The 24,079-nt window shown below is 40.8% G+C and overlaps 1 protein-coding gene across 6 annotated transcripts in view; it reads right to left on the bottom strand.

The window, feature by feature from the left end:
- Window positions 1–19,938, bottom strand: part of SIPA1L1 (signal induced proliferation associated 1 like 1) — a 163,032-nt gene extending 143,094 nt beyond the window's left edge. For all 6 annotated transcript variants that reach the window (XM_075192210.1, XM_075192214.1, XM_075192213.1 and 3 more), the window contains exon 1: window positions 19,716–19,938. The gene's annotated coding sequence lies outside the window, so the exon portion shown is untranslated. The remainder of the gene's footprint in view (window positions 1–19,715) is intronic.
- Between the last annotated feature and the right edge of the window lie 4,141 nt (window positions 19,939–24,079).

Below are 24,079 nucleotides of genomic sequence, written 5' to 3'. Positions count from 1 at the left end.
AAAAAAAAAACTTCATGGAGATGTTTCAGTTTTTTTCAGAAGGTTATGCCACAAAGCACTAGCCTCTTTCACTATTAAGAAGTCAAATGTTATACTACTAATATAAATATATTGAAACATTATATTTTTCAACTGTTAATTTTTTCTACAGAATTCAACAATAAATCTGTTGGCTTATTCTGTGTATTTTACAAATATATGCATTAAGTAAATAAAGGTGCGATTATAAAACATGTTGAATGTACATGTAAAGGGTTACAGAACACAGGTGCAAGGTGCATTATCATTTACTCAGGTGTACGAATATGCAACCAGACACATAAAATACACATCTATAGGAAACACAAAAACCTGTTGCATACAAAAAATGATATAATTATGCAGGCAGACAAATGTAATACACATATTCTGCATTTTAATGAATGTGTATAGAGTGTCCAATAAAGTGACAAATAGTTGTAATTATGGACGCAGACATAAGCAATACACATATTGTTGTTTTTTTTTTTATAACACTATACTGACAAAAGGTTTATAATTAAACTGGCAGACATATGTTGTACACATTAATGGAACACACACACCTGCTATTGCTTTACTGCTAGAAGCACCTAAGTACCAAATGAGTGACGTGTGGGATCTCGCACCGCGTGGGAATGTTACAGGAATCAGAAATTAGCTCATTTTAATTTTACACACGCCCCCAAAGGAGTCGCAGCTCGAGGAACTATTTGCAGTTGCTCGTTGATCGATCGGAAACTTATACTCACTACATGATCGTTAGCAGATTAATATTCTCCGACCAAACAGTATGACCAACCAAATGAGCCAACAATCGACACATTGGAACAACTTTCGACCACCGTGTCACTATACACACTAACCCGACTTACGAACGAACGAACGTCAGCTGATTTGCCTAATTATTGTACTCCAGTGTGTACCTAGCCCAGTGATGGCTAACCTGTGACACTCCAGGTGTTGTGAAACGACAAGTCCCAACATGCTCTGCCAGCTATCAGTTAGTTATCTACTGGCAAAGCAAGCTGGGACTTGTAGTTTCACAACACCTGGAGTGTCACAGGTTAGCCATCACTGACCTAGCCTAACTCACTCCAACACTAAGCTTCATAAAGCAGATTCAACAACAAAGCTGTATGTTTGAGAATCACAACCCATACAGCTTCTTTGCACTACAGGCAGAAGACAGCAGCCATACACATGTTTATAAGACACAGCTTATACCCAGACAGCGGCTGTGATCAGGCACTTCTATTGTACAAATGAGGTTACGAATAAATCAGAGTATGTCACTTCTGTTTTAGTTTTGTTTTTTAACCAAAGAAAGGAAGCTTCTTTCTGTATAAACTTTGATGCAATAATATACTTACTGGGAAGTGTATATTCACTACAAACACACTGATTTAGTACCCTATCTTAGTCATGCTTTGCTAAATGCAATACCTGTCTGTGCTTACTCAATATGTTTACATACTATAGTTGGCTTACCATTAATTGGTTAATACGTAGTCTGAATGTCACCCCCCACCTCACCATATCTTCAGGGTTCTCCCCTTAACCTCTGGATTTCCATGTGTAAAACTATGCAGTGATTTGGACGGTAAATAGGTCACTTTAGACCAAATGGCTACAGGTATGGAACCTAAACAACCGCTAAACCCCATTCATCAACATCTGACCCAGATCGCTCAAAGAAAATGTGATTAGATGATGACCAATATCCGGCATGTCGGTGGTCATAACCCAGCTACACTAACTAAAATCCATAGGATCCAGTAGAGTAATCAAATCTGCCAGTGTATAGGTAGCCTAGCAGCTAGTGATATCATGATACAGTCATACAATAACAAATATAAAAAATATTTATTTTTTTTAATATCCCCTTTGCTGCTGAGCAAAACAAACAAAAAAAAAAAACTAGGTATATTAATGAAAAAAAAAAAAAAAAAAAAGCTATGTATTGCCAATTTCCTCATCCAAGGAATTAAATTCGGACAGAAACCTCAGTAGACTGAAATCATGAGCAGCGTATTAGTGCTCCAGCACTCACGCAGGGCAACACAACTGGACGCATGGCTCTCACAAACAAGAGCACTTACAGGCAGCATTACAGCTAATGACAGATAATTTTATTTAGCAGTTAACATGTAAAGAAAACAATTTCACGCTGCAGTTGCCAGGCATATTAAGATGTGAACATTCCACTGTTGGAATGGACTGTGTCCCTTAAATAGGATCACACCTTTAAGCTCTAATGAAAACAATATAGTGGGAATGCTACCTGACCAGGAACAGCTGGTAAGATGAGATGTAACCCTTTATTGTAGGGATTATACATCATTTTGTAAATACACATAATTAGTGAGGCTTGTGACTCATATAGGAGTTTACTTTCCTCACAGTGAGAAAGACATTCTGCCCTGTATAAAGGTTTAAATTAGACAAACTATTGAACAATATATGAAAGTCCCAAATAGTGAAAACGGGACTGTTTAAATGAAATTTATATTGTTTCCTTGTGATGTGTAGCTAATTATCTTCGCTCATTTTTACTCGCACCTCATAGGTTTGAGAATAAAAATAAGTGTTTTTTCAATCACTCTTATTGCTGGAATTTGCGCAGAAACAGAACACTCGAGGCCACTACAAAAAATCATATCTAATTGAATTGCACCCCAAGAGTCTAAAACAAGCCGTAGATGCCTCAATTTTGTCACCCAATAAGATCAATTTCATAGAGAATCATTAAAATAAACTAAGATTTGTGAGTAGGCCACAATGTATATAACCAAATCATGCAGAAAAGAATTGATGAGGTCTGCAAAACAATTGGAATAATGATTTTAGTAAGTCAGACAGTAATCAGTTTGTAGAGCGTGTAGGGCGACTATATTTGGGTTTGGTATAATTCATTCTAGATCTCATTGTTGGTGATAAAATGGTTTGTCCAGGAATAAAAAATCTATGCATGTTGGAGGAGAATGTGATATGTGTAAGTGAGCCCTGATCTGAAGATCCAAGGATCTTGGTATACATACAGTAATTACATTTGAGGAATCAAATGGATAGAGTTTTCACCATGTAAATATTATAAGGTGCAATGAATGTTAATGGTAGAGCCTACATACTAAAGATCAGTTAAATGAGCATATTACTACATACATAGTAGGGGTTCCTTCAGAGGTTTTAAATACTTTTTTCGATATCTCTTTTAGATATTTTTGCTGTGAGGAACAAAATAATTTGTTTTGCTCTTTTCAATATGCCGTAGTAATCAAGGCATGTATAAGGGTTAATGATGATTGAGATTTAAATGAGCCAAAACATGTCCAAATTTTCTTTTGGCTGCAGGTCAGGCTTCATACCTTGCTCCAGACAGATGAAATTGAAAAATGAAATAGATGAATCAATAGATGATAGGGAGTGATATCTGACATAGACAAGACTTGTGCCCAGAGTGATTGACAATATTTATAGAAACTGTATTCTGCTCACTGGTATTTAATTTTCCCATTTAGAAAAGCTTTTAAAACCATCCTATGAGTCACATCACCTTGGAAACACGATGAAGAAAATAGAACGTGGTGTTCCTTGCCTCAAACTCTGGGCAACAGTCTATGCCATGAGCATATGCACTGCAGATTTTAAATACGTAAGAATATATATATTATATATACACACACACACACACACACACACACATACCTTTGCAATAAGGTTTGTGAAATTTACATCCCTGCTGGATATTCCACGGTCAACTGTAAGTGATATTATAACAAAGTGGAAGAGCTTAGGAACAACAGCAACTCAACCATGAAGCGGAAGACCACATAAAATCACAGAGTGGGGTCAACGACTGCTAAGGCGCATGGTGCTTAAGAGTTCCGAACTTCTACTGGCATTAATGCAAGCACAAAAACTGTGTAGCAGGAGCTTAATGGAATGGGCTTCCATGGCGGAGCAGCTGCATGCAAGCAACACACCACCAAGACTAATGCCAAGCGTCGATTGGAGTAGCGTAAAGCACACAGACACTGGACTGTGGAGCAGTGGAAACATGTTCTGTGGAACGATGAATCACGCTTCTCTGTTTGGCAGTCAGATGGGCGAGTCTGGGTTTGGCTGATGCAGAGAAAACGTTACCTGCTTGACTGCATTATGCCAACTGTGAAGTTTGTAGAAGTAGGGATAATGGTTTGGGCTAGGCCCCTTATCTCCAGTGAAGGGCAATCTTAATGCTTCAGCATACCAAGTCATTTTGGACAATGCTATGCTTGCAACTTTGTGGCAATATTTGGGGAAGGTCCTTTTCTATTCCAACATGACTGTGCTCCAGTGCACAAAGCAAGGACTACAAAGACATAGTTTGATGAGTTCAGCGTGGAAGAACTTGACTGACACGCACAGAGTCCTGACCTCAACCTCATTGAATACCTTTGGAATGAACTGGGATGGAGATTGTGAGCCAGGCCTTCTCGTCCAACATCAGTGCCTGACCTCATAAATGCTCTAAGAATGAATGGGCACAAATTCCCACAGAAACACTCCCACTCTTCTTGGAAGGCTTTCCACAAGATTTTGAAGCTGTTGTCGCTGCAAAAAGGGGGACCAACTCCATACTATTAAGTATATGGATTTGAATACAATGTCATTACAGTCCCTGTTGGTGTAATGGCCAAGCGTCCGAATACTTTTGTCCATAAAGTGTGTGTGTGTATGTGTGTGTGATTATATATATATATATACACACATATACACACACACACATATACATACACACTCCGTGTGGATCTGCCGTCGGATGATGACCGCACTTACAGGAAAATAGTGGTCATCTCCCAGCCAAATTTCAAAGCATGCCCAATTTCCACAAGTGAGGCTAAACTGAACGGAAAGCCTGTGACCCGCCTCTTAGGCCGAGTGGGGCTCGCCTCTTAGGCCGAGCATTTGTGAGTGGGCAATGATCAGATTCTGAGCTACAAAATATCATCATCAGTTATTTATATAGCGCCACTAATTCTGCAGCACTGTACAGAGAACTCATTCACATCAGTCCCCGGAGCACTGGAGCAAACGGCCTAAATTCCCTAATACACACACACAGACCGAGAGAGACAAAAGTTAATTTAATAGCATTTAAAATACTAGTATGTGTCAGGCGCCGTCCCCGTACTGTGCATAGGTGCTGAGGACGGACGCCTGACTCTTTGAACTGCCCCCGTCCCATTGCATAGCAACGGGACATACTTCTGGATACACCGGGCGCGCATGCGCAGACTGGCTTGCGTCCCATTGCCTAGCAACAAGACGCTTCTTCACTCAGTTTTGTCGGTGGCTAGGTTAGGGGTTATAAGGCACCTCCTCCCATATGTCTGGGCCAGAGTATTGGTTTCAGCTACTGCAACGTGCTTTATCCTGCTCCCCTGCTTCCATTATGGTCCTCTGGTTCCTGACTCCTGGCTTGTTCTTGATCACACATATTGTCCTGCGATTTGGCTTTGTTGATTATCTGGCTACTGACCTCTGGCTTGCTCCTGACCTTCCTTTTGGATCATCCTCGTGTACTGCACTATCGACTGGCATCCGACCCGGACCGTACAACCATTCCTGCTCACTCCCTCTGCACTTTTAATTAGCTTGGAGAACCAAGACCTGAGCACCTTACGCAGCCAAGCTCATAACTCCTTGCGGTGGTCACTGGTGAATACCAGGGGTGCGTTAAACTCTGCGCCTCCCTGTCTAGTAGTGCCAAAATCAGTCAGCGGCATCCTCAAAGTCATTATCGTGACAGTATGTTTTTGGAGTGTGGGAGCACCCAGAGGAAACCCACGCAAACAAGGGGAGAACATACAAACTCCACACAGAAAAGGCCATGGTCGGGAATCAAACTCATGACCCCAGTGCTGTGAGCCACCAAGCATATAGACCTTTCTTATATTCAAAAGGTAAATATTTGATTTGAAAAGTAAGAAAAAAACAAATTAAAAAAATTTTTTTTTTTTAATAATCCTAATAAATCTTTATACAGGCTGCACCCATTATAAAAAAAATATATAGATTATATATAAAAGCTTAAAATTCCAGAAGCCTAATATCATACTATTATTACTGCAGGTTAAAAGCTGCCAACAAAAGGATAAAGTCATTATGTAATATTTCAATGCAGCTCTCAACATGTGTAAAAACACACATGTCATTGTACAGAAACTTTGTTTTATCATTTATAGAACTATTAGGTCTTACAGCCAAGTTGGTTCTCACGGTGACGCTACTGCAGATGACAGTAGTGAATGTAGAGTGAGGCATAGCAACCATGTGATCTCCATTTACCAGACCACACTCATGCCTAGGCCCAATCAATACGATATCAATAGCAGCTATACAGACATTGGGAAGAGATGAACACATGGTATCCGCATGGAATCAGTGTTTTAACAGAGGCTTTCCAAGACCCAGGGCTTCCACTGAGAACATAAGAAACAAAAATAAATAAATGAGGCCGACTGCAACTGCATTTACATCTTGTTGCAAGGGGAGAAGAGGGGTACAAAACAATTGCTTTTCAATTCATATGAAAAACAAGTTAACCCGTGCATGATACTCATGCATTCTAGTCAAGTCAAGCTACTTAAGGTCTTAAAAAGGTTCTTGTCATGCATTTGGGCCTAGCCCAGGCCTCCTCAGGGGAAGAGCGTTACTTCCCGACGCAAGCGCCCTTTTTAATGTGTGTTCATGAGGTAAAATTACCCCACGAAAATGAGTTTGAGCCCTCAACTCGTAAATTTAGCCTTTACTACCCCTCCCACGGGGGGGAAGGGGGGATGATGGAAGTTAACTGACTTCACTATTATCTTTTTTTTGTCAAATAATGTCAGTATACCAAATTTCAGGTCAATTAGATGAGCCCTTTCTGAAAAAATAGTTTTTTTCCACACACACACACGCCGCTAGGCTTTTACTTTTATATATTAGATAATGCTAAGAATTTAGTAGGTCAGTGTATAACTCCGCCCAGCAGGTGGTGCTGCAGCTTGTATTTTTTTTTTTTTCCACACACAGACTAACATGTCGCTAGGCTTTTATATTATAGATAGTAAAAAGATATTATTAGCTCCCAGCATTTTTATAGCAGTATCAATGCAAAGTATGTACGGATTGTTTTATAATCATAGACACAGTGATGAGCAAAATGTTTAAATGTAAGGATGGGTACACACTAAAGAAAATTTGTCCCGATGCGCCATCTTTACCAACGACAGAATAAAGAAGAAAAAAAAAGTCCCGATCAGCATCCGATTCATGTGTACACACTATACACGTTTTATGCGATTTACCTTCAGATCTCTGCTCTTCGTCTATCATAACCATCGGCTGAAAAGATTGTGACCCTGCACACTCCACAGAGATCTATGGACACTGCCGATCATGAGTCCATACACACTGCAGAACTGGAACGATATAATTCCATTGCTGAACAACATTTTTAGTCCACTTTAAAAATGATGAAACAATTCAATGTGGTTTGGAACATTAATCGTTCATCGTTGCAGCAAACACACTAATGCAATATCAGGCCAAACGGTCATTTATTGCTTGATTGGCTCGATAAACGTCTGAAAACACTGTAGTGTGTACCCAGCCTAAATGTGTGTACAATACAGAGAAGGCACAGTCTAATAAACAGAGCAAACGTCGCATATACAATGCTTGTTGTATTCATATGTAAAGCAACATGTCTCTTTGTCAGGTAGGTGTTTGATAGGCCTCATCACTTAAGCTGGGTACACACTACAGAAATTTCGACCAACTTTTTTATGCCGAGCGATTTTACATGCGACCGATGGTCCGATTGCTCGGTCCATGGACTGCATACACACTAGCCTTGTTTAGGACGATAAAGGGAAGAGCGGACGTCCCTTTAGCAACTTTTTACAGCCATGTTGTCGTGAGCAATGACTGTAATTTCGTACTCACTGTTGTGGATCGGTCGGAAGTTTATACACACTACACAGCGGAAACGAGATTGGAACGATAATATTAAACGGTACGACCAAAGTCTGCCATTTGGGCAGACTTTCTACCATCGTGTCACTACACACACTGACCCAACTTTCGAACGAGCGGTCGTATGTCGGCTGTTTGATCCGATTATTGGACGAAAACAGTGTAGTGTGTACCCAGCTTAAGCCATGCTACCTAGCAATATAGAGTTTTACTTGCCCCCATTATAAATTGTTTCTACTAGAAACAAGCCTGCCCTTATTACTAAAACAAGGGAGAGGATATTAGACTATCCTGTGACTAGCCTGTGATACAGACAATATTTGAAATATCACTTATTTGGAGCATGGCTGCTTACTAATAAACTCTCTCCTGCAAAAGGCGTCTGACTGGTAGCACAAAAGTGATTCTTACGCAACTGCAATAAAATTACCTGGGCGTCGTTTACATTTAAGTTGAAAACAAGAGTATGTAACCACACAGAACTTTAAGGAGGGAAAATATTGTCAGTGAAACCCACCGATTTCCCTTCATTGTTGAAATTCCTACACAAATCCTGCAGCTGGTGATAAGCTGCCCCAACTAAGGTAAACAACACTTCACAAATCATGGCAAGTATTCCACTGAAACACAATCTTATGAAATATAGGACAAAGCACAATTAAAGTGTCAAATCCCTAGCTATAAAGTTTTAAAAAAAACAAGATTCTTGCAGAGAAATACTAAATGACAAAAAAATCTTATTTGCTACCCATCCACTGAAAGAAATGGTTTTACCAGCCCACTAAAGAAATCCTGAGGATGATTACATGCTTCCATCTGTCAAAAGATCAAGAAATATAATTGAGGCACTTAGGTAATTACCACCATGAAACCCTAAAGAAGACAGCAAACGAGAGTAAACTAGAGCATAATCTTCTGTCATGCCTGTTGGAATCAGAAGTGCTGGGTCCAAAGGCATATACAGGTAAAACCGAAATACCGCAGTATACACAAAATACCTAAAACGTTGACACACTTAAAAATGGTTGATCCACTTCTGACAGATTGTTTATGATCAACAAGTTTAACCTTCCAGTTAACAGCTAGAAAGGACTTGCAACTGAATTAATTGAAAGGGATTTTATTTTACGAGGGAGAGGATCATTAGAAACCTACACACCTAACAATGAATCCCAGACCAGTACATTGGGGAATCTCTGATGGTTTTTTTCCATGCAAAGGCCCCTAGTACTTTCTCAAGTTCTTAGTAAGGACATCCAATGAGGAGTCAACTGTCACTGGAGTGAGCGAATCAGAGCCCACCTTTCCTTTGACTCTTGGCAGCAGTATTCACTGTGAGCAAGTGTTTAGGCAGCATGGTGGCACAGTGGTTAGTACTGCTGCTCTAAGCGTGTGGAGTTTATATGTTATTCCCGTGTTTGCATAGCTTTCCTCCTGGAGCTCCGCATTCCTCTCACACTCCAAAAACATACTGGGAGATTAATTGGCTTCTGACCAAATTAACCATGGTGTGTCTGTCGACGTGGTGGAGAATGCAGACCGTAAGCTCCACTGGGGCAGGGACTGCAGTGAATGATTAAATCCCTCCCCTTCACTCTATACTCAATGCGGCTGCGAGACTTATCTTCCTTTCACGCCGGTCTGCCCCGCCTTACACCGGCTCCCCTTCCCCTATAAAATCCTTTTCAAACTTCTCACCCCCACCTACAAGGCCCTCAACCACTCCATTCACACTGCCTCTCGTTCCCTGCGTTAGGCCAATGACCATCGCCTTTCTTTCACTCTGCTCACCTCATCCCATTCCAGAATTCAATATCTCTGCCAGGCTGCCACCCTCCATTGGAACGATCTCCCACGCTCTATACGACTGTCCCCTAATCTGTGCACCTTCAAACGGGCACTTAAAATTCATTTGCTTTTCAAAGCCTACCATCCATCCACCTAACCCTGTTTGATCTCCTCACCTCGCTCTTCCCTTGCCCGTTACTCGCTCCTCTTGTGCTAGATTCCCTTCACTGACCCCCTATTGTGCCTGCTGTCTGTTTGCCCTCCCCCTTAAGATGTAAGCCCTTACAAGCAGTGCCCTCTTCCCTAGTGTCTCTATAGCTATTCTTCTGTTCCAACTTCACTGTACTAGCGACGCTTGGAGTTTTGGAGTCCTGGCATTATTCGCTTATTGTTTTCTGTTTTACCCTATATGGTCCACTGTTGTGTTCTTCACGGCACTGCGGAAATCTTGTGGCGCCCTATAAATAAATGATTAAATATTCTCTGGACAGTGCTGCGTAATACCTAGCTGCTACATAAATAACAGGTAATAAATTATAACAAAAATATTGCATATACCTAATCCAGGATAAACATCACACCTCCATACTTGGTTGAGAAAAGGGAGCCTATCAACATAAGTTTTAAATTTATCGTTGTATACTTGCCCCCATTATAAATTGTTTTCTACTAGAAGCAAGCTTGCTCTTATCAATAAAATGAGGGAGAGGTTATTAGTCTGGACCTGTGAAACCGACAATATTTTAAATATTCTTCTGCGACTAAATGCCCATGGATGTTAAACCCACATGGTCAATCATGGCCAAATACAGACTTGTCATAGCAAGATTTTGACTTAAGAATCCTGTACTAAACCATATACTTATGGAGACACTGACTTGCCAAAAATATAAAAAGTAGATTAGTCAAAGCTATCTAAGGATTAAGGTAGAAATTACATTAACTTTATTAGCATGAACTGGAACGTGCAAAAGAGCAAACATTGCTCACCATTACAATCTGGTCCACATTCCATTATTTAATACAGTGTTTACCTGGCTATTCTTTTTCATGGAATCCGCAGCCACCACTGCCCTTTTATGTGAATAAGTAATTGTGACTGCCTTCTTACCCTACAGTTGTATTAACACAGTTACACTGCTTGAAACAATTTGTGCAATTCATGCAGGAAGCACAACAATAATTCCATTTACAAACTGTCCACAAACTTTGAAAAGACAATTAAAAACCCAACAATTATTCAGATTATATATAGAAGAAAAAAAAAATACAATAAAATTCAATGTTTGTTCGTCACTGTTCTACAAAATGATAACAATTTGTGGTACCATCTTTCATGTTGGGCCACAGATACCATATGATCACAAATACCAAGAGTATACAGGCACCAGGAACTATGTCCAGAAGAGTTAGTACTGTATGTACACTAGCAAATCTTCTACGGACTCATGCACATAACCATCATTTTGCCGTTAATCATCTTAGTACATGGAGGCAGATCTGTGTAATTTTGGCCATAAAATGAAGTGTAAGAAAAAAAAAATGGACCTACATCAATGTAAATTAATGGGGGGGAAGAGTGTGCATGGGTACTCAGGAATGCAATACCTCAACATTCTAACTTTCAACAGTCCATCTCTTCAGGGAAGCTTAGTTTCCCCCAAAGCATCCTGGTAGCTTCATAGACATTCCCAAAAGTGATCAAGAAGAAAACTACACTCAGGCCCTTTATATATCCTCATCCAATATATGCTCCTCAATACACTCTATTTCTGTGTTAGTCTAGTGTTAAAAATGTCAAAGGAAAGTTCATCTTAGTGGCAAAGAAGTACTTTTATCATATTTTTTCCCATGCCACTTTAGATTGTAAGTTCTAACAAGCACTTTCAGTTTCATTGTTTGCAATCATGGGATGTTAATTGTACACAACTGCAGATTATTTTGGTGCTATATACATAAAGCATGACAACATAATATGGAATAGCGATACCAATAAAGAAGTAATAAGGAAGAATGATAAAGACTATGACAGCTACTAACGGTATTTTGTCGAGACGTATTCCATTCCAACAATCCTTACTTCAAATGATGACAATGCTGCATTCAGCAAATTATCAAATGCAGCACAGGACAAAAGTTGTATGTATGCAATCTAATGCTTTAATATTAATCCGATATTGTTGATCAGAATCCTCCTCCGTTTCATTTTTTTCAACTTGCTAAAAGACTTGCATCTTTTAAATAGCAGTTATCAAACATCTTGGGAGAACTAACCACTGACTTTCAGTTGATAAAAATAAACTATTAACACTTCTATTTTTGAAGGCATTATTACTTTGTAGCATTTTTTCCACAGTACTATACATCAAAGGTTGTGTATTACTGTGCTGAAAAATGTACCTGAAATAACTGAAAAGTGGAACGATGTCGGGCAAATTCTGCAATGTGTAGGCACTCACGACCGGCAGCGTAGGCAGATCTCCATAGAGTTTACAGAGTCACAATCTTATCAGCAGATGGTTATGAGAGATGAAGGGCACAGATCTGAAGGTAAATCGTGAGTAAATTCAGTTGTTAGTAAAATTGTTAAAGATATATTGCAACGGGAGAAATGTTCTGCAGTGTGTATCCAGTTTAAGACATGGAGGCCAACCAGAGATCATACGACTTAAGCTATCTCCTCCTAACCTTCGCAATTTAAAGAATCCTTGGACACTACCTCCTCAACAATTATTATCACATTACCAAGTGACTTTTGTATCTGCACATATCCCCACCACTACCATTTTATGTACCAATTCCTCAGGTGCCATCACTAGAGTCCTTTATTTCTGTGCTCACACAGAATCCATCGGTGCCCACTGGCACAGGTCCACGCAGTACTACCAAGCACTTGAACATGTTGCACCACTAAACGTTACGATACAGCTGGTCCATTGCTTAACACATGCACTTGTGCCTCTTTTTCACAATTTCCTCCTTCCCTATTTAATTGTAGCTCTTGGTCCATTTGGCTCATGCTGTATTAATATACAGACACTAATGTTTATCTCCCACAATTTACAGTACTATATAATATATTGTTGCTTTATAAATAAAAATAATAAACAATTACTACACTCTGTAAGCAGTCCTGCAGAGACACATAAAAACAATGAGTGAAGAGGGGGCATGAAATTTCATCCTTACCCAGCAGCATTCTTCTATGGCTACAAATGTTTAAGAATACATTGTGGACTAAGGAAAACAAGTATATTATTTCTGCATAAGACCAAGTGGAACTTCTTCTTTGATAAATCCCAGTGGCACATCTCAAGCTCTAGTCTCTAATTTTCTTCCAACAATAACAATATTATGCTTTTTTTTTTTCATCCACTGAAAGAATTTAATTAGGTGCACATACATGCCACTTTTTATTCCACTATTGTACTTGCAAAAAAAAAAAAAAAGAATTATTGTTCAAATCTAGTATGTTTAATGCATCCCCCCCACAAGCAACTGCTAATTGACAGATTAAATACTCATTGGCCATAAAGATATATTTCACACCTAAACAAGACGATTTAAAAAAAAACGAAACAAAAAAACAAACAAACATGTATGTTGACTACATTCAACTGAATGAATGGCAAACCCTGCGTCAAAGAATGAACATAGATGATCTCTCTCTATCTGCAATAGATAGCAACCAGACATTCAATTTAATTGTATAATCAATGCTAGAAAAAACAAAAATGTAGAATCCAATTGGTTGCTGTGGATTACAGCACTGTACCAGCAATTACCTGGGTACCAGTTTTCATAAGTGTTCCCAATGTCTATTAATAATCCATGACAAGTGCATAAATGTTAAAGAACCCTTAGGGGTAGATTTATCAAACTTTCTAAAAAGAAAAAGTGGAGGCGTTTCCCATTGCAACCAATTAGATTCTAGCTATGATTTATCTAATATATTCTAGAAAATGATAGCTAGAATCTGTTTGGTTGCTATGGACAACTCCTTGACAATTCCTTTTTAGAAGGTTTGAAAAATCTAGCCCTAGACTTTCTTTGTCAATAGAGTTCAACAGATTTCATATCATGGTATATATTTTTAACATCACTCTCTTACAGATTTCTCATTAAGTATTACCTACTAAAGCAAAATAAAAAAAAAACACAAATGTGTTGTTAATTATATATACTTAGCACTAGCATCCAATGACTTGACAAGAAAGGAATACATCTAACACAAAGTCAAGTTGGTATTTTAGTGTCAGTACAATCACCACAACCCCCTAACTATGCCAGCACCCACACAACTTGCCCCCCCTACCTTTAAACATCCATCACATAAGGAGTCTTTCAGAAGTTTGATTAAATAAGTGGAAGCAAAATGATGTTTTTTCTGTGCACACAGCCATAGGCAGGGAGGTTTGCACTATAGACAGACAATGCAGTGTTCATAAAACACCAGCTCCTGTTACTGGCAAGTCAGAACACAGCTATAACCACCGCTGGTTAAACTGCCCACAACAGCAAATGCTCAGCTACAGGGCCCTAATAATTTTGCCGATGCAACATTCCCACGGACGATTTATTTTTACTTATTTAAAGCTGTATCTCCTTCACCGAGATTAATAATATGATATCTGCTGTGTAATGTAGCATGATTTATTAAAAAAAAAAAATATAGCACCACATAAATTGGATCACAGCAATAAGAATGGTCACTCTCTTTTCTAATACACATATCCTATCAGCAAGACATTAATCTGTGTTCTTGTTCAAACTGGATGTATTCACTTGGATAAGGTGTCTGTCCTTCTCACCTTTTGCCACTGACAATCTTTTCAAGCAGAGCATGCAGGGGGAAGGTAAGCTACAGGAGTAATATTAGCACAACGTCAGGGAGACTTGCATCTCACCCGAACTCCGCAGATCATGATGCCTTATAGCCCAGCCTTATCCACAATAGAGAAAAAGTTTTATTGCTCTGCAATATGATGACACTTGACACACTGTCAAGGGTTAACTATGCTAATGAGTTGTATGATCCTGGGTAATTTTTCAGTGCCAAAGGCTTGTAGCGTGATGCTCTGCAACAGTGGCAACCTGATACATTTCAAGGACCACAAGGGGCAGTCCACTAACCTTCAAAAGGGCCGCACACCACCCTTAAACTCAGAGATAACTTAAAAAAATAAATTTAATCAAAGAAAGACACCTATCTGTAATAACATATGAGAAGGCATTTTATTGTAAGATAAACAAGAGTTACAACTTATCACAAACAAATCTGAAGGCCGGAAGGGCCACTATTGCCTGTCACTGCGCTACAAACTCTACTCTCAAAGTGGTTTCAGCAAACATCAATACTTCAGAACTAACAGAATCACAACCATAACATATCTGCTATATATCTCCATAACATGTGTAATTAGTGTGGCATCTCAGACTGGGAAAAAATGAGATGAGAAAAAGAGAAAATTAATTCCAAAGGAGATGGGGGAGTATAGGAAAGTAATTTACACACACCCAAGGTGCAATAATGGCAATATACTAATAAGATTAAAATAGAAGATAATCAGGAAAGCTACAAGGGTTGTATTTATAACGCACAAAGTGCACCCATTGCCTAAACACAGATACAGACATTTTGTGGGATGAATCAATATTAATTCACTAGGGCCCAGTGACATCACTGCATGTAACCTATCAATTCACTAGGGCCCAGTGACATCACTGCATGTAACCTATCAATTCACTAGGAACCAGTGACATCACTGCATGTAACCTATCAATTCACTAGGGCCCAGTGACATCACTGCATGTAACCTATCAATTCACTAGGGCCCAGTGACATCACTGCATTTAACCTATCAATTCACTAGGGCCCAGTGACATCACTGCATGTAACCTATCAATTCACTAAGAACCAGTGACATCACTGCATGTAACCTATCAATTCACTAGGAACCAGTGACATCAGTACATGTAACCTATCAATTCACTAGGAACCAGTGACATCACTGCATGTAACCTATCAATTCACTAGGAACCAGTGACATCAGTACATGTAACCTATCAATTCACTAGGAACCAGTGACATCAGTACATGTAACCTATCAATTCACTAGGGCCCAGTGACATCAGTACATGTAACCTATCAATTCACTAGGGCCCAGTGACATCAGTACATGTAACCTATCAATTCACTAGGAACCAGTGACATCACTGCATGTAACCTATCAATTCACTAGGGCCCAGTGACATCACTGCATGTAACCTATCAATTCACTAGGAACCAGTGACATCAGTACATGTAACCTATCAATTCACTAGGGCCCAGTGACATCACATGTAACCTATCAATTCACTAGGAACCAGCGACATCACTGAGACAAAGGGTATTGATAGGTGCTTTCTCATTAATATTATTATTGTTCAATTTACAAAATGGACATCTCCATTGTATATAGCCAAAGGGTGCATTTTTAAAAGATACACACTTTGCCTAACCTGACTATTAGGTTCACATGGTTGTTTTGCTTTTTAGTTATGGTCACCTTCCAAAATCATTCTATGAAAAGGATATAAAGCTATTACCTGTAGAATGTCTTGGTGTTACAGTACAGTGAGAATTTAACATTAGTTTTTTTTGTTACCACTATCTTACTTTACTTCAAGCACAGCCTCCAAACATATCCCGCTTTGCTCTGACACAGATACTATGACATCCAGACAGATTATGGACAGCTCACCATTTGCTGTGAGCGATGAACTCACATTTTTAGTGAAAAAGCCAAGTGCAGAAGAACTGGCAATGTTAAGAACTACTTGTATTGTATGTACATGCCCAGAATATGGAAAGCAGAGCTGTGTATTTAGAGGAAAGTGCTGAAAAGGCATTGGAAGTCAGGGGAATGCAATAAATCTCTGCACTATGACAATTTAGATTAGTGTAACACAGCTGTGAATGAGATTATAGCATTGTCTGTCAGGTAACATAAACAAAAGCTGTAGGTTAGGGTAAATACCCGATGGTATTCTTTAAAATAATTTTACATGTGTTTTTAACCGTAATGGAAACTGGTCTGGCACTAGAAATTGTTGTTTCTAGTGTCATCATACCCATTGGCATTATTACTTGGGCAGCAATACCATTCCGTAGCATTTTTTCAGAGTGCTATTTGTTCCACTCCAAATCAATTCCGTGTTTCTACACAATTGAAAACTTACAAAGATCGGTAAGACACATATCAAACATGAATCAAAGTATTTGCATTAAAAATGCTTCTAAAATGCCAGTGGGTATGTACATAACTGTAGTGTGAGTTGTAAGAACCTGTACAGAAAGCTGACCAACATATTAGTACGTTGCATGTGTGTGTGTGTGAGTAAGTGCATTTTGTGATGATAGGGAATTGAGAGCCAGTATGCAGTTGTATCCTAGTATAGTGGGCTTAGGTGCCGCTATCGGAACAGTTTTCAGCAGCCACATCATTGGTTACGTCAGATATTCTTGCCTGAAACAGCAGCTGTTCTCACACGCTATCTTGGGATTTAGCTTATTGTTACTTTATTGAATTTATTTGTGATCAAATAATTGGTATTTGAGTATCAGTTCAACGTGTCACGGCAGGGTGCCATATGCTAATGGAGGGAGTGATGAAGGGGGTGTCTTATGCAGTGCGTAATGAATTAATTTTCTATTTCAAGCCTTATGAAGGCAGTGAGAAATAAGCACTGGGAGTGAAGGGGAGATGAGAGCGTGTTCCACTGTTTTGTCCATGAAGGAATGTTGCATGTCAAGTGCAATGATGAAGGTGGTGTTACAGTCCAGAGCAATTTGGGAAATAATTGTGTCCCATGCAAGTTCAGAGCAGTGTGTGAAGAGGGCTGGTGTGTAACAGTGCCATGTAGGATGAGAGCTTGTGTGTGTCAAGGGCTGATGTGTGCCAGCAGTTTGTGACAAGAGCTGGTGTGTGCCACAGCAGTGTGTGACAGGGACTGGTGGGTGCCACAGCAGTGTGAGACGAGGATTGGTGGGTGCCACAGCAGTGTGAGACGAGGATTGGTGGGTGCCACAGCAGTGTGTGACAGGGACTGGTGGGTGCCACAGCAGTGTGAGACGAGGATTGGTGGGTGCCACAGCAGTGTGTGACAGGGACTGGTGGGTGCCACAGCAGTGTGTGACAGGGACTGGTGGGTGCCACAGCAGTGTGTGACAGGGACTGGTGGGTGCCACAGCAGTGTGAGATGAGGATTGGTGGGTGCCACAGCAGTGTGTGACAGGGACTGGTGTGTGCCACAGCAGTGTGAGACGAGGATTGGTGGGTGCCACAGCAGTGTGTGACAGGGACTGGTGGGTGCCACAGCAGTGTGAGACAAGGATTGGTGGGTGCCACAGCAGTGTGTGAAAAACTGTTGCAAGTCAATTTAGCGTGTGCAGAAGAACTGTTGTGTGCCAGCGCAGCGAGTGATGAGGGATATCGTGTGCCAGTGCAGTGTGTGATGCGAGACATCTTGTGCCAGCGCAGTGAGTGATGAGGGATATCGTGTGCCAGCGCAGCGAGTGATGAGGGATATCGTGTGCCAGCGCAGCGAGTGATGAGGGATATCGTGTGCCACTGCAGCGAGTGATGAGGGATATCGTGTGCCACTGCAGCGAGTGATGAGGGCTATCGTGTGCCACTGCAGCGAGTGATGAGGAGGGATATCGTGTGCCAGCGCAGCGAGTGATGAGGGATATCGTGTGCCACTGCAGCGAGTGATGAGGGATATCGTGTGCCACTGCAGCGAGTGATGAGGGCTATCGTGTGCCACTGCAGCGAGTGATGAGGAGGGCTATCGTGTGCCACTGCAGCGAGTGATGAGGGCTATCGTGTGCCACTGCAGCGAGTGATGAGGAGGGCTATCGTGTGCCACTGCAGCGAGTGATGAGGAGGGCTATCGTGTGCCACTGCAGCGAGTGATGAGGAGGGCTATCGTGTGCCACTGCAGCGAGTGATGAGGGTTGTGTGTGCCAGTGCAGTGTGTGATGCGAGCCATCGTGTGCCAGTGCAGTGTGTGATGCGAGCCATCGTGTGCCAGTGCAGTGCGCTATGAGTGTTATTGTGTGCGCCAGTGCAGTGAACTATGAGTGTTATTGTGTGCGCCAGTGCAGTGAGCTATGAGCGTTATTGTGTGCGCCAGTGCAGTGAGCTATGAGTGTTATTGTGTGCGCCAGTACAGTGAGTAATGAGGTTTATTGTGTGTGCCAGTGCAGTGAGTAATGAGGTTTATTGTGTGTGCCAGTGCAGTGAGTAATGAGGTTTATTGTGTGTACCAGTGCAGTGTGTGGTGAGGGCTATTGTGTACTAGTGCAGTGTGTGAAGTGGTTTATTGTGTGTGTGCCAGTGCAGTGTGTGGTGAGGGCTATTGTGTGTACCAGTGCAGTGTGATGAGGGTTATTGTGTGCCAGTGCAGTGTGATGAGGGCTATTGTGTCAGTACAGTGTGTGATGAGGGCTATAATGTGTCAGTACAGTGTGTGATGAGGGCTATTGTGTGTCAGTACAGTGTGTGATGAGGGTTATTGTGTGCCAGTGCAGTCTGTGATGAGGGTTATTGTGTGCCAGTGCAGTGTGTGATGAGGGTTATTGTGTGTCAGTGCAGTGTGTGATGAGGGCTATAATGTGCCAGTGCAGTGTGTGATGAGGGCTATAATGTTTCAGTGCAGTGTGTGATGAGGGTTATTGTGTGCCAGTGCAGTGTGTGATGAGGATTATTGTGTGTCAGTGCAGTGTGTGATGAGGATTATTGTGTGTCAGTGCAGTGTGTGATGAGGATTATTGTGTGCCCTGTGATAAAATGGTCCTCTATACTGAATGATATTAGTACGGTGAGCAGCTGGCTGTCCTCACTGCACAATCTCAGTACCTTTGCTTCTGTGACGGCTCCTCCTGCAGGCTGCACTCAGTCACCGTCCACACATTAATCCAGTACGGACAGTGCCCAACCATCAATCCCACACCCTGTCCATCTGCATTCCGAGGCGCTCCCAGAGCCCCGATACTTCGCACGGCCTCTCCAGATCCACCCAGGCTCCGTTCTCCGACCCCACAAGTTGAGAACAAAGTTACTCCCCGCCCGCTAGCTCTGAGCCCCTGCGGCTTATTCTCGCGAGACTTCCTATTGGTCAAAATGGCGACAGGCGGTTCTGAGGGCGGTGCGGGTTCCCATAGCAACACTAGAAACTCCTCTATTGAGGGGGCACCGACAGATTCAAGTTCGTGCAAATAGAATTTCAACCTGCTAATATAAATATATCCTGTCATACGTAAGGAGGTAATATTTAGCATTATACAATTAAAAATGAGGTAATTTATACATGATGTGGATGTGAGTGGACGATGTGAAGGCATTTGTATTAGTTTTGGATGGTCTAAAACATTTCTGTTTTGTCATTGTACATATTATCAAATAGTGTTTTGGAGGTTTTGGCTGCTTAACAATGCAATAGATGGCTGCTTACTCTCATTTTGAAGTAGCTGTACTCTTAAAGGAAATTAGCTGTCTCTCTTTTTTAAAAAAATTACCATCTTTTAGAATTGATGTATATGTCTATATGTATAATTTATTTTAGCTCCCAAAACTTTCTGTCAGGTTTCTAAATTAAAGGATAACTCCACTCAAAACAAAATAGTTTTCGGTGAATAAATTAAAATGCTTATATTGCAGGAGCAGTTTTCTGGATACAACATGGTCTCATGTTGCATTCGTCTCTTCACGTACCACTCACCCTTTTTGGATGCAGAAATTCACAGCAAAGGGCTTACATAGGGGCACTGCCTTCTCTTCCAACATGGAAGTATCCATTGTCTGGCACTCTGTATCTTTCTTTACTTCTTCCTTTGCCTCATGTCTCCCTTTGATAGTCTTATCTACCCTCTTTCCTCATATCTGACACTCATTGTCTAACAATATCTCATCTACCTGTTATCCCTCTTCCTATGCTTGCTTCCCCTCCCTCATATCAGATCCCTTTGTATCCACAGGGTCTCTTCTCCTGGCTTGTCGCAACTCTGTTCTGCCTTCCCCCCTCACATTATCCACCTGTCTCCTCCATGTCACTTTTGTGTACTGCCCCTCCTTTTGTCACTACTAGTCTCTTTGTTTCCCAAGTCACCTTGCATCATATCTACTCTTTTTTCTAATGCCTCTTAACCCCATTACTGCCCTCCTCATTTCTGGACACTTTTTGGTTTGTCCCCCCAAAAAATGTTTTAAGAAAAAAGGAAATATTCTGCCCTTTGACTCCCTCTTGTCAGTCTTACTTTGTGTGCCACCCCCTATTTCTATGTTTGTCAATCCCGATCTATATATATATATTTATATATATATATATATATATATATATATATATATATATATATATATCATACTTACCTACTTTCTCGTATCCGTTTCTGAGAGAGGGGCGTGACTGGAGGGCGGGAGGGGGCGGGGCGCATCAAACTGCATCATTTTGGCCCTGCCCCCGCAACGGAAATGATGGTTTGTCGCGGGGGTCGGGGCCAAAATGACGCGATTCGCGGTGAATCGCGTCATATTGTGGTGGCAGTAGCGGGATTCGGGAGACTGACCCGAATTTCGGGAGTCTCCCGGACATTCCGCGAGAGTTGGCAAGTATGATAGAGATTATATATATATATATATATATATATATATATATATATATATATATATATATGTGTATATATATGGCTAATGCTGCGCCTCACCTTTATAAATACACACACAAAACACACATATTTGGTAAAATGTTTGAAAATGACTCTTTTGTGTACTTGACTGTTCCTATTGACTAGATTTTCTTTATTTATTGGGCTTATTTTGTTTGGTTTATTTATTTTTGTGTGGCAGTTACCATTTATAACAACCTTTGCTATTCCAAATTGACTCCATTTTCTATCCATTTGTTTTATTTGCACTTTGTGTTTAATTAATAGAAATATACTAATTCATTTAAGCAACATAGTGTAACTGCGATGCCACCTAAAAGGCAAATGTCTGCTGTGGGAGTAACTACACAGCAAGAAGCAGCAAAAAGACGAAGGGCGGAGTGGTAAAAAGCCCAACTACAAACTATGACTGATGACCAAAGAAAACCCGAAGGTGATCGTCATCACCATGCAAATATGTCTCCTCAGCAAATTGCTCGTCACAGGGAAAACAATTGAAGAGCAAACAGGACAGAAGTAATATCACGTCAGCACCTACAAAGACAGCGAACAAGATGCCACGCCATTCTTGATGTCGGTAACTTTGATTAAACCAGGGGCGGATCCAGACTATTGATATACCCCGGACGATTTTAGGGGGGGGGGGCGATTTAGGCCCCGCCCCTTTCTGATGTCTAAGGCTGCCGGCGGCTGCACACTATGTGCAGATCCGCTCGGCAGTGGCAGTGTGCTGTCCCGCTGCTCTGATTGTGTCACAATCAGAGCAGCCGGGCAGTACACTGTCACTGCCGAGCGGACCTGCACAGTGTGCAGCTGTCGGCAGCAAGCCTCCGCTAGGGGGATTGCCCCCCCCCCCTGGATCCGCCACTGGATTAAACAAATAGTAATGCTCATAACTGTGATCCCATGAACAATATTTGTGAATTGTATTCAATCAATGCTGCCACAAGGGTAAAGTCAAACTAGATGCAATAAGATCTGCCCCTGTTAAGTTCTTTTCTTTTTTTTTTCTTTGAGCTGGTAGTTGAATCCACATTCGTGGAATAAATGATGCGCAGAATTTACCAAAATAGGGTCCAACATCATCTTACTCTTTTTTTACGTCATTTTGACAGGCTTTTAACTAGTGTTTTATATATGTTATCTATTATGATTCCTAGCATGAATTAAAGGTGAGGCAGAAGTGTTTCACTAAATCAAAGTATGTTTATTAAAGCAAACATACAAGAAAGCCAATTGGTGCCAGGAATCTGTAAACAGCAACTCAGTTTAAGCAATATGTTTCAGACATCAGAAATTGTAAGTTAGTCAATAGCAACATATCATTTCTTGCTCAACAATCAGTATTTAAGTTGTAACTGCTCAACTCAGAAGCAGGAAGTTATTTAAGCAGTTCTTGAAGTAAGGTAGATACCTGTGTGATTTGTTAGCGGAGCTGTATAATGTCTATTTGCAGCATTTGAAGTTGTGGGTTTACTGACTGGTCTCCAAAAAGTCAAACACAGAGCTCAACTCAAAAACACTAGCAATCCCAGGACAAAAGCAGAAGGTGTGCAATCAGCAGGCCCGGATTGTATGGCAGTTCATCATGTTATGATTCCTGCTATGAACTCAGAGTGAAGCAGGCAGATGTGTTTGAATAAAACAAAGTGTGCCTGATTCTTTAAGGAAAGTAAAGCAAAAAAATGAGTAACTTTGAACCTTGGAAAAACCATGTTACAATGCAAGGGGTGCAAATGAGTTTATTATTTTGCACATAGGGAAAATACTGGCTGTTTTTTTATGTAGGACGCAAATACCAATAGATTGTAAGCTTGCGAGCAGGGTTCTCTTACCTCTCTGTCTGTATGTATTACCCAGTATTGTTTTATTAATGTTAGTTCCCAATTGTAAAGCGCTATGGAATTTGCTGGCGCTATATAAATAAATGATGATGATGATGATGATGATACTTGATAGCTTTATTTTTACATTGACATTAAAAGTTGATCTAGGACATGTCCTACCCCAACTACAAATCTGTCCTCACATTTTAAATTTAACTCCTCCTCCACACAACATGTTTTTGCCAAGGTTCAAAGTTACTCATTTTTTTTGCTTTATTTTGCTTAATGAATCAGGCCCAGTATGTTTATTAAAGCAAATATGCAAGGAAACCAATAGGTGCAGGGAATCTGTAAACAGCAACTCAGTCCATGCGATGATATGTTTCAGACATTGCTAGATGCTAAGCAAAGGGACGCTATTGGAAGCCACGGTAGCGTCTGATGACGCTGCGCCGTCAGCGCTGTTCATTGGTGCACTTTAGTATTTAAAGCTGCTTCTGGTGCCAGAGTATTGGGTCCCCAGCTCTAGCGCCTCAGTTGCTTCCTGTGTATGACCTTGGCTGTTTCCTGACCATTCTACTGCTATCTCCTCTGTTTGGTTACCGGTATCAATTCTTTCCTTATTTGACAACTCTCCGGATCCTCCCTGTGTACTGCTGTTGTCCGCACATTACCGACCCGTCTTGTATTGTGACTACTCCTTTTGGATAATCCCTGTGTACTGTCCGCATGT

Source organism: Mixophyes fleayi, chromosome 12, assembly GCF_038048845.1.
Source record: "Mixophyes fleayi isolate aMixFle1 chromosome 12, aMixFle1.hap1, whole genome shotgun sequence".
Lineage (NCBI taxonomy): Eukaryota > Metazoa > Chordata > Amphibia > Anura > Limnodynastidae > Mixophyes > Mixophyes fleayi.
This window is presented reverse-complemented; position numbering and strand designations above follow the sequence as displayed.